The sequence below is a fragment of the Octopus bimaculoides genome, chromosome 7 (assembly GCF_046866305.1).
Source record: "Octopus bimaculoides isolate indiv1 chromosome 7, ASM4686630v1, whole genome shotgun sequence".
Classification (NCBI taxonomy): domain Eukaryota; kingdom Metazoa; phylum Mollusca; class Cephalopoda; order Octopoda; family Octopodidae; genus Octopus; species Octopus bimaculoides.
Genome location: NC_142934.1, coordinates 41,736,899 through 41,748,790, shown reverse-complemented (window position 1 = coordinate 41,748,790; position 11,892 = coordinate 41,736,899). Strand labels below are relative to the sequence as shown.

General features: G+C 35.6%; 1 long non-coding RNA gene across 1 annotated transcript in view; it reads right to left on the bottom strand.

The window, feature by feature from the left end:
* Positions 1 to 2,056: 2,056 nt before the first annotated feature.
* LOC128248294 (uncharacterized) overlaps positions 2,057 to 11,892 on the bottom strand; it is a 50,624-nt gene continuing 40,788 nt past the window's right edge. Inside the window, exons 2-3 of the long non-coding RNA XR_008264530.1 lie at positions 11,332 to 11,399; positions 2,057 to 2,431 (exon numbers count right to left, since the gene is read on the bottom strand). This is a non-coding gene — a long non-coding RNA (uncharacterized LOC128248294). The remainder of the gene's footprint in view (positions 2,432 to 11,331; positions 11,400 to 11,892) is intronic.

Genomic DNA, 11,892 nt, shown 5'->3' with positions numbered 1-11,892 from the left:
CTTACCATGGTCCTGGGTCAGTTCTTTTTGATTTGGCCTAGCTCCAGGCACGAGTGACACTTGGGGGCGTCCCTCAAGTGTCACCGGATACCTGCAGCAAGCCATTTAAAAAAAATCTGGAAAAATCACACCTGTTGCGGCCGATGGGTTCCACAGGGTCGAAATCGCTTTTAACCCTATCCAATCGACCGACGGCAATATCCTTACATTTAAAAGTCTGTACCGCTATCCCCCAGGTTCGTCGGATGTTATCTTCAATCTTACCCTCCTTGGTGCTTGGAGGTAACCAACATACCCAGGCTCTTATTAATTTCCTTCCGCAGTACGACGAGAGGAACGGAATTTCATTGCCTTCTAAGGGTTGGCTCGCGACATTGCGAGCCTTCTCCAGGGTGTCAAGCAGCAACTATACCGTTGCATGATTGACACCACGAGATATGTATTTCACAGAGGACAAATAGTCTTTCAATTCTTTTTCTATATTTAGTTTTGAGAATAAGGTGATGGCATCACGAACTTTAGAGTAAGCTGTAACCAATACCATCCTCTCCTCCATGTCTTTTAACCACTGCTTGGGTGGGATAATTTCCCACTCCAAGACAGGGGTTCTTCTTTTTAAGTTCCTTCACTAATATGTCCAAAAAAAAACCCAGTTCAAAAACAGTTCACAAAAACAGTCCACCAAAAATTCAAACCGAATAATAATAGAAAACAAAATGAAGGAGAAGGGAAATAAACTGAAAAAAATAAGAAGAAAAAGAAAAGGGAACCGAAATTTAGAAAGAAGGAAAAAATGGGAGAAATGAAAAATAAAAAAAGAATAATGCACACAAATAGAACAGACAGGGAATCCTTGGCTCTGTATAATACTCTAACCAGGTAAATCAAATAGTCTGGCTTCTTCTTGATTGTACTCCAGTTAGGTAAACACCACAGGGTAAACCCCAAAGGGAATAACTTTTTCTGGTGAAATACGCCCACCAGAATGTACAAGTTATTTGGCGAAAAAAAGGCACACAGAATTTTATTCAAAGAAAGTTTTCAAAAAATTCTCAGTCAACCGTCATGGCGACGAGAACACACCCACCAATAACGACGAACGAGGAACACAATATTTGTGCTCGTTAAAGAGAGCAACAATTTAAAGTCTCCAAGAGCAGACAAAATTGCCCCAGAGCTAGGCAGACATTTACTGAAAAAAGAAAACACAATAAATTCCCACCCAGCTCAAAAGACAAACAAAAAACTATCTATCTTGACGACTTCCTTTTGGTTCTTTTCTTCCTATTCCTGGAGCCAATGGTCACGTCTTCTCTCCCTGGAAGCAACAGAGCAACTAATGACGCATGCGCCGAAGTAAGCTAGCTACTTACCACGCAGACATACTTGCGCATATACATATATATAAGCTTTTTATTCTTTATATGTATGTATATATGTATATACATACATATAAAGAATGAAAAGCTTTGAATGGTACAACAATGCACTATAATACAAAAATGGACTATATACTTGTTGTAATTTAGTTATCCATAGTCCGATGATATTTCGGAATACAATTCCTTCTTCAGATCTTCTTAGATGGAGTCTCTGCTATAAAGTGTTTACTAATGGCTTTTCTTTTTTTTTCTGGAAGTGTCGCAGTAGTGGTCTCACGAAGCCCCTTCCGGAATTCCTCATGAGAAGTGTGTGAGGTCGGCTGTTTCAATCTCGTGTGTGTTGGTATAAATAACCGACAATGTTTCAAGCGAACTACAATACTCTCTTATATGTATATATATATATATATATGAATATATATATACATATATATATATATATATATATATATATATATATATATATATATATATATATATATATATATATATATATATATATATATATATATATATATATATATATATATATATATATATATATATATATATATTTGCATATGCGCACATACCTTTTTCTGCACATATGCTTGTATATAGGACAAGCCTGCTTTCATTCAGATGTATTTAAGCAGAGCTCTCTGCAGCAAAACACATCAAATAACACAGCCGTAACTATTTTCTCAGTGTCATTATAGATAAAAATATAACAGCATCTTTTACATTCAATCTCTCGATTATTAATGATATTACATAATTGGTAGTTATTGATATAATCAGTAATATTTCGAGTTTTTACAATTTTGTGACTTAATCTCGCATTACGTGTCTGGTTTTTACTTACAAAACTCACTTTACGCATCAATGATTTCAATGATCGTTTATGTTCTGTGGAAATGATTTAACAGCTTGTCGTCTCTTTGACAAGACGGAATTACTCCCATTATCAAATGTTTTGTCCGTTCTTCCGTTCGTTCTTTCGACAATTGTCTTAGCCACATCACAATTATCTGAAAATTGGCACGCTTTGAGTATATACTTTTGGGGACCTGAAAAGATAAAGCTTTGATAAGTATCGGAGGAAATTATAATAAGCAATATTTCAGAGTAATGGGACAGTTGGCAGAGCTCATGGTCTCTTTTGCTCGAAGCAATTGAAAGCTTTATTTCGCGTGGTGCACGTGTGTTTAATGTGGGGTAGGGAGTAGCATGAAGAGGAGTACGATGGATTTAAAATAAGTCGTCCAGTTTTGTGTATTTCGAAGTTGGATGCAGATCAAGCAGTGAAGTCGCACACTTTCTTGTAAGTATTTTGTACGGTGTCATCATAATGGAGAGGAGAAGGAATAACTGATGAAAATTCTTTTAGAAAGAAATCTACTGTAGTTTTGATTGTGGAATGTTTAAGTGTCTTCTTGTGCTCAAAGTTATCACTTACATACTAGAGAGCGGTTTTAAAAGAGTTACGTTGCTGGATGAAAGCAACTCAGATGTGATAAGTAGGTAAAAATCTTTATATGTAGAAGGGACTTGTTTTTCTTGCGGAGCAGTTGCAGTGCAAGTACCCAACTAGATGTATCTTATAGCTCAAGAGTAAAACAAGTTTTTTTTAAGGAAGAAACGGCATAAAGCTAACAGAGCTTCGGCCAATAACCTAAGTTGAAGTATCAAATGGTCCAGCGGTAAGGAGGTGTTCTATAGTATGTGACTGAGTGCAGTGTACGTGCAATCGTGCAGTGACAGAATGATCTGGTAGATGCAAAGATGAACGTAGTTTCGTAAATTTTAGATTTCTGTGGTTCGATAACAATCAAGAAGATCTTGGGAGCCATTGAATTGGTGTGTAAAGAGATTGGGAGGTTAAAGAAGTTGGTGTAAATAACTAACGATTCGATTTCTATACTGGCAAAATAGGCGTTAGATGAGAGCGTTGGGCGGCATGGAAAATATTTAGGGTCAAAAACCCACGGACGAAACAGATATATATATATATATATATATATATATATATATATATATATATATATATATATATATATATATATATATATATATATATATATATATATGTGTGTGTGTGTGTGTGTGTGTGTGTGTGTGTGTGTGTGTGTGTGTGTGTGTGTGTGTGTGTGTGTGTGTGTGTGTATGTATATATATATACATACTTTATATTCTGTGTAACTAATCAGTATATAACATATTCCATGCCTATTAAATATTCGTAGCCTTACTCTATGTATACAATGATCCTACAAAATAATCAGATATCCATGTTTTACTTGTACAAGCAGTTGTGTACTTGAGCAACATCAAAACATTTGGCCCACTCTTTAATGACATCTGTCTCGATTAATCCTTTTAACTTAAAATATATGCAAAATAAAGTTACCTTTAGTATTCGCTGTCTTCTTTTCGAAAGGGATACAATCTCGCAAAAGTTTTCTTCGGTTGACTTTTCTGCAAGATCCGAAGGCCTCCATTATTACAATAGTCGGTACAGCACTAATGTTGCAGAGAACTAACTGGCCAGTTTTCAGCTATATGTATCTGCTCTGACCCATTACCTCATTACCATCACACCAGCATTAAATACTGCTAACACCAGATTAACAACCTTTGTCACGATCAAGTCACGCGTATGCTACTGAATATACATGCACCTATTAAGCGTTGGATGTCCATGTACCATTTGTTTTTTAAAGTTTGTAAATATTGTTTGTATACAGCATATACACAGCTTATTTTTAGATCCTATTCGTGTATTTGCTATCATTCAACTATGATAGAAAGAGACATTTATGAATAACATACACAATAGTTATTTTGTATCTAGATGCAGAACCAATTTTCTCTCATTTGATTCTACTCTGAAAATTAAGTATAATATATTCCATAAACACGTTACACCTTCCATTTCCGATCGTCCTTAACGGAAACGGAAAATGTATTTAGGCTGTGTAAAGAAACGGACAATCAATAGAGATTGCCTTCTATATGTGTTCTGTTCTTCTGTTTGATCGCTTTGCATGGATTTCTTTTAGCACTATTGTTTTTTTCTTCAAACAAGTACACATATACATTTTAACATATATAGACTCGGACAATCTACAACGCACATGCGAATACACATTTACATACATACCGTTTCCAGAATGCTGAAGTTAGATACTTCTACTGTCGTTCAAATATTTCACCCTGTCCCCTAACTCAAGTCGATCGCGTGGTAGCACTTTAATCACACTTTAAAAAAAATAATGTCATCCTTCTTATATATTAATTCTAATCCAAAATCTCTCGTTTCATCAAAAACCTGACTCACATGCATCAGATGTTCAATTCACAAGAAAGGTTCAATAGGAAATTATCAAAGACTTCTGGACTGTTTACTGCAGCTTCGCAGCTATGTGGTGGTGTAAAAAGTCATACTTGTTTGAATTTGTTTTCTGTGCACGTGAAAAATAATTTCATAGCCATACTATTGTGTACTCACCATGTATCGTGCCCCCTGTCTGTTATCTTAAATGTTCATGGCTGTAAACTACGCATTTTTTGTATTAGTGCTTTTATTTAAACAGATCACACATATATTTATCTTTTATATCCCCAAGGCTCAAAATAACTTGCAACAAATGAGTACATGCACTCTCCGTATCACACATTCACGCAATTACTTGTGGTTTTAGTCGTTGTTCGTAGGATATTAACAACTAAGTCGAGTGCGATATGTAGTATAGCACATCTCGTATTCCATACCTGAGCTTTATCTACGTCCTCTCTCTCTAATGAAATTTACTGCCCCTGCTATACTACTCATTTTACAAGTAAAGTTGAGTAGACATTCTCACACGGCCAGCCATTTTCAATTAGCCGTTCAATAAAAAATGGGCAGAACCTACGCTTACTGTGTATTTTCATTCTGCTATTTGTCATCTTTTTATATGAAAGATATTCTCACAAAACATAAAATTTTACACTGTGCAGTGTATCCTGCGCGTCCACGTTATTGTCAAATGTATTAGATCGTGAAGGATGAAATTTGTTGTAAGGTATATGGTAAAATTTGGCGGCTGCTCGTTTTGCGCCATTATTATAATTTGACAATCTTTACTTCTTGTTACAAAGCTTACACACCTATTTTTTTTTAATTCTAACTCATTTTCCACTTTATAAGGTATTTATAAATCTTTTTTTTCTTTTTTGCTATTTTGTTTAGAGATGGATAAGTCGGAAATTCCTACAGTTTTGAAATATGAGTTCTTTCTTTGAAATTCAATATCACAGACAGCTCGAAATATTACTGGAGTAATTCATTCTATATTATTATTACACAACAGACAGTATCAAACTGGTTTGCAAAATTTCGTTCTGTTAACTTTGACCACACAAATGAGCAATGCGATCGACCAGAAACAAAGGTGGATAATGACGAACTGAATGCCACCGTCCAGTCAGATCCATCTCAGAGTGCACGTGAATTATCGTTGTTGTCTGGTGTAAGCATAAAAACAATATCGACTCACCTAGTTTAAATCGGTAAAGTGAAAAAGTTGGATACGTGGGTTCCACATGAACTCAATGAAAATCAGAAACAGCAACGTTTGGGAGCCTGCATTATGCTACTTTCTCATCCCAAAAATGAATCATTTTTGAATCGAATCGTAAAATGTCATGATAAATGGATCCAATACAGCAACCGTAAACGTTCAGCACAATGGTTGGACAAGCCACCAAAACACAATCCAAAAAGCAAAATTCATCATAAAAAGCTGATGGTGTGTTTGGTGGTCTAGCGCAGATGTGATCAATTATGATTTCATTAAACCTGGCTCAACAATCACGGCCGAATTATATTGCAGCCAACTGGACCAAATGATACACAAACTTATTAAAAAGCAGCCTAGATTGGTCAACAGATCCACTCATATTTTATTACAAGACAACTCCAGACCACACATCGCAAAAATGACATTGGTGAAACTACAGGAGTTGGAGTTGCAAGTACTCCATCATCCACCTAATCTTGTCCCTACCGACTACCACTTCTTCCAGAAGTTGCATAACATTTTGTGAGGAAAAAAAATTAATTCCGACGATGCTGTAAAATAAGCCTTCCGAGATTTTGTTGACTCTAGAATGCCAGGCTTTTATAGTTCCGAGCTGGACAAGCTATCGGTGAAATGGCAAAAGTGTATTGACAATATAGGTGCATACTTTGATGAATAAAATCATTCTTTGTATTTATAAAACATTAGCAAACATTTTTTTTTTCTTTTCTACATATTTCATACTTGACGACCTAATAATTAATTTTCCCTCAGCATTTTTATTCGTACTTCCTTGAAGGTAATAAGCACAACAGACATGACGGCAGTAATATGCCTTTTCTATAACAATGAAGACAGAATGATTCTCCATATGATTTAGTCAAAGGGAACCACTTGATGCAGCCGAATTGGTTTTTTACTGCCCAATAGTGACACCCACATAAAATACCCATTTACGTGTTATATTATTCATTCCCGTATACAGTAAAACATGTTTTGTTTTACTGGTAACCGAGATGCATACTATGTCGATGTATACTTGATGTCTGCTTTTTGTGTCCGTTATTGTTTAACCAACTGTATTCCGGCGTTATATAATGACAATTAGCCGATATCCGATCTAATCATTGATGCATTCGTTTTTATTGATGCATTATTATTATCTAATTATATTTCAGCTATAATTTACTTCTACGTTGTGAAGAGGAAATGCGTATTTTCTGCACCTTCTAACTAACGGGAAAAGCTCAGCTTGAACTTTCGCGATCCTTTTCTAGTAGAAGACTTATGAATAATTATTTTGATAAACTTCAAATATACAAGCGGGGGTTAGGTGTTTCATTCTACGCCAGAGGATGAAATTTCTAATGCAGCCTTCAGTTTAACACGGCCACAAGAGCAATTACTGTCACCATCTTCGAAATAAAATCAGGAAGCTAAATGACTTGGGCATGTGACACGCAACAACGGACTATAATAAACCAATTCAACAGTGTAACGCAAACATTAAATAACTTTAATTACCGATAAAGAAATATATTAAACACCGGGTATTCTAAGGCATATTGCTATTCGGCATATTGCTAAGGCATATTTAATTCGGAAACTTCGAAACTTATATTTCGTAAGCACTTGCAAAGTAACACTTTTTGTATACAATAAATATACTATGAAGTTTTATAACACTTGTTTACTCTGGTAATTTAGAAACTAATTTCCAACATTCGAACATTCAAACACGCACAAAAATATATCTATTCAAATTGAATATGTCCATTATATATAATTAAATACTGCGGGTGCTCAAATTCTTATGATTTTGTAGTTCTGTGGTAAACTAAGGTGGGTGTTAGGTGTCTGGAAATGCTATCTGACACCACATCAATTCTTACTTCAGGTGATTCTTTCCAAAAAGAAAAGGCAAGATTGAGAAAATACCTGACTCCTGTACTATAAAATCATGCAAAAAATTTTAATAAATTAAAAACAGCAAAAACGTGTTGCTATTTAGAACACACCAGTCAATAAAAATCAAAACCTAGGCCACAGTAACGAAGTATGGCAAAGAAAATATAAATTGCTGTTTCTAGCCAAGAAAGATTCATTACCAAACTGATTCTAATATAAACATCACAATTACGATCGTCATGTCAATCGTGGTATTAGCAACAACACAACCACGACAGCAGTAGTAATTATGTGAACAACAGGACATTGGCTATTATATACATATATTTCTACTATAGAACATTTCCGTCCGAAATATAACGATCTTCCAGCTGTAGTTAACGTTAGGCTATAGATTGCCGTGATGCAATAACCATGAGTGACGGTTGTCTGTTTCAATCGTGTGACTTCACTGATCTTTTTGCCAACACGGAAGGTGCTAATGGGTAATGTTGCAGCGCGAAGCTTTAAATTTACATTTTACTTACATGTCTTCAATCTAAAATGATCAGATCTTTCATTATTCATAGAGGCAAAGATTGATCAAGTACATTTATTAGATTAAAGATCAAAGAATTTGAATTTTAAATTCTTGTAACTCAAAAAATATTTAACTGAATTTCATCGCAACTTCTCTATGCCCAAATATAATATCCATATATGTGCATGAGTGTGCGTATGTGTGTGTACGTGTGTACGTATGTGCGTTTGTGTATATATATACAAATACATGGTAAACGTATGTACGTATATGTACATAGATTCACATACATATATACACATATCTCACATACACACACATATACATATGTTTCTATTTATCTTTCTATCTCTCCCTCTTCATTGATCTCCTCTCCCACTCTCTCACCACCTCCGCCTTCTTCAAAATCATAAACTCCCAGCTCTAATTCAACTTTTCTTCCTCCCATTCCTCCCACACCAAACGGGCCATCCCCTTATACCAGTTCCACTGCATCTGACGACTGTGCATCCAGGACCAGGATTTCGAGACCAAGTCCCAAAACCTGGTCCTCTTGTTTATGCCTCGCGGATACCAACCAGCATACGCTTTACTTTAGGAAGTCCTTCACCTGCACTTCTTCCAGCCTTTTTACTGCATCAGGTGTAAGCACTGCAATAAATTTACGTTGGTCAGACAGGCCGCCGGCTTATCCGACCAGATCACCGAACACCTACGAGATGTTCGTCTTCGTACGAACACCTGTGTCGCCTGTCATTTTCGCTTGGCCAAGCACTCCACCTCAAATATCACCCTCTTTGGCCTTGCCGTGCACTATAGACCCACTACATCTGCCTTGAACAACATTACATTTTCACTCTACACACATAAACTCCTTTCGGACTCAACACAACCCCCTCCTCTCAATGACGGTTCCTACAACCTTCTTTTTGTTATTAATTTTTATCATTTCATCTATTTTTTATTCGATAATTTCGATATTTTATCGTTTATTCTTTTATTCGGTTATTTATTATAGGTTTATTACGATTTTTTAATGTTTTTATATATTTCTGTTGCTATTTCAGTGATTTATTTTCACTTTTTAAATTTTTCAATATCTATTATTTTTTTTTTTTATCTTATTGATTTATTTATTTATGTATTTTGTCAATTTTTATTTATTGTTTATCATTTATTATTTAGTTTTAAAATTTTTATCATTGATTGTAATAATTTATAAATTTTATAATCCCATACCACACACCAAATACTACACACATCACATACACCACACACTACACGCCCCACAAACCCCACACCCACACGTACCACATACACCAGACACCCCACACACACACCACAAACATCACACAAACACTACCCAGACACCACACGCACACAACACACCATATACCCACACACACACCACGCACATCAAACACACCACACGCACACACATCACACACACAGCACACACACTGCACACACTAGTCACACAAACCACACCCACCCACGCACACCCGAGTACAGACACACACACAGATACACACGCGCGCGCAGGTATCTGATAGCCACACCCTTCCGCACACACGCACACAATTTTACCCGTCTCTCCCTCTCTCCCTCTCACGCACACATGCGCACACACGAAAACGCACACACACACATACACGCACACACACACACGAACGCAAACATACATGCACGCACACAACCTTACACACATAATCCTCTACACACAACATACACACACGCACACAAACACACACACGTTTCCACGCACACAAACACACGCACTCACATGTGTACAGATACCAACCATTCTTCACACGCCCCTGTCCCAGAAAGCAGTTCCTCTTTATCCTTCTACTTCCTATCATTTCAAAAATGTAACTAACGAAGGCGGGTTGCGATTTTTCCTCTTTCTTCCATTTTTTTTTTTTTTGGATCTCCCTATTTAACTTTGCGCGAAACGTAAAGCAACCCTTCTTTCCCTTCTGTAAAGGCGCAGGAGTGGCTATGTGGTAAGCAGCTTGCTTACCAACTACATGCTTCCAGGTTCAGACCCTCTGCATAGCACCTTGGGCAAGTGTCTTTTACTATAGCGTCGGACCGACCAAAGCCCTGTCAGTGGATTTGGTAGACGGAGATGAAAGACGCCTGTCGTATGTGTACGCATATATATATATATATATATGTGTGTGTGTGTGTGTGTGTGTGTGTGTGTGTGTGTGTGTGTGTGTGTGTAGGGTCATTCAAAAAGAATGAACCGATTTCAGTAATCATTACACAATATTTTATATAAGGAAATTACACAATATTTTATATAAGGAAAAGCTAGAGAAAACTCCAGCTAAATCACAAGTATTTGTTCACAATCAACTTTTCTTTCTTGTCTTACAAGTGTTCAATGTGGCCACCACATGCAGCGCGATCAACATCGCTGCAATAAAAGAATTCCTCCCAGACGCGTATCAGCATGTGAAAAGCAAGTTCATTATAGAACTAAAGAATAAATTTGCTATGCTTGAAGTGAAATGGAAAATCTTCGATAAAGCATTCAACAAGAAAACCAAAGAAGTACCAATTGGATCGTGATATGCTGATACGCGTCAAGGAAGAATTCTTTTATGGTATTAATGCTGCCTGCGCTGCAGGTGTTGACCACACTGAACACTTGTAAGGCAAGAAATGTTAATTGTGAATGAATACTTGTGACTTAGCTGGAGCTTTCTGTTGCTTTTCCTTATTAACATAATGCGTAATGCAATCAGTTCGTTCTTTCTGAATAACCCTGTTTATTCTTGTATTGTTTTACTTGTTTCAGTCAGTTGACTGCAGCCATGCTGGAGCACTGCCTTTAAATATATGTATATGTTTGCGTGTCTGTGTCTGTCTCCCCACACCAGCGCTTCCCAACCGTTGTTGGTCCGTTTACGTCCCCGTAATCTAGCGGTTCGGCAAAAGAGGCCAATAGAATAAGTATTAGGCTTACAAAGAATAAGTCCTGGGCTCCATTTGTTCGACTAAATGTGGTGTTCCAGCATGGCCGCAGTCAAATAACTGAAACAAATAAAAGAATAAAAGAATATATATATATATATATATATATATATATATATATATATATATATATATATATATATATATATATATATATATATATATATATATATATATATATATATATATATATATATATATATATATAACAAACTAAATGTATTTGATAATATATCTAGTAGTTTCTTGTTTATTCGACAACATTTACATTGAACAGTCAGGTATCTAAACATTTTCAAAGATTTTATTTATTGTTCTTCTGTTTTACTCTTATTTTCAACATACATGTTTTCAATTTAATTTTAATTTTTGCTTTATTTATCTATATATTATTCAGTTTTGAGTTTCTAAGTTTTTACTTTTTTTTATCTATTAGTATTTAATTTTGATTTTCTTAATTACAATTTTCAATTATAATTTTTAATTCTTAATTTTAATTTTTGTTTTATTCATTTCTGTATTATTTATTTTTTAATTTTCAATTTATAATTTT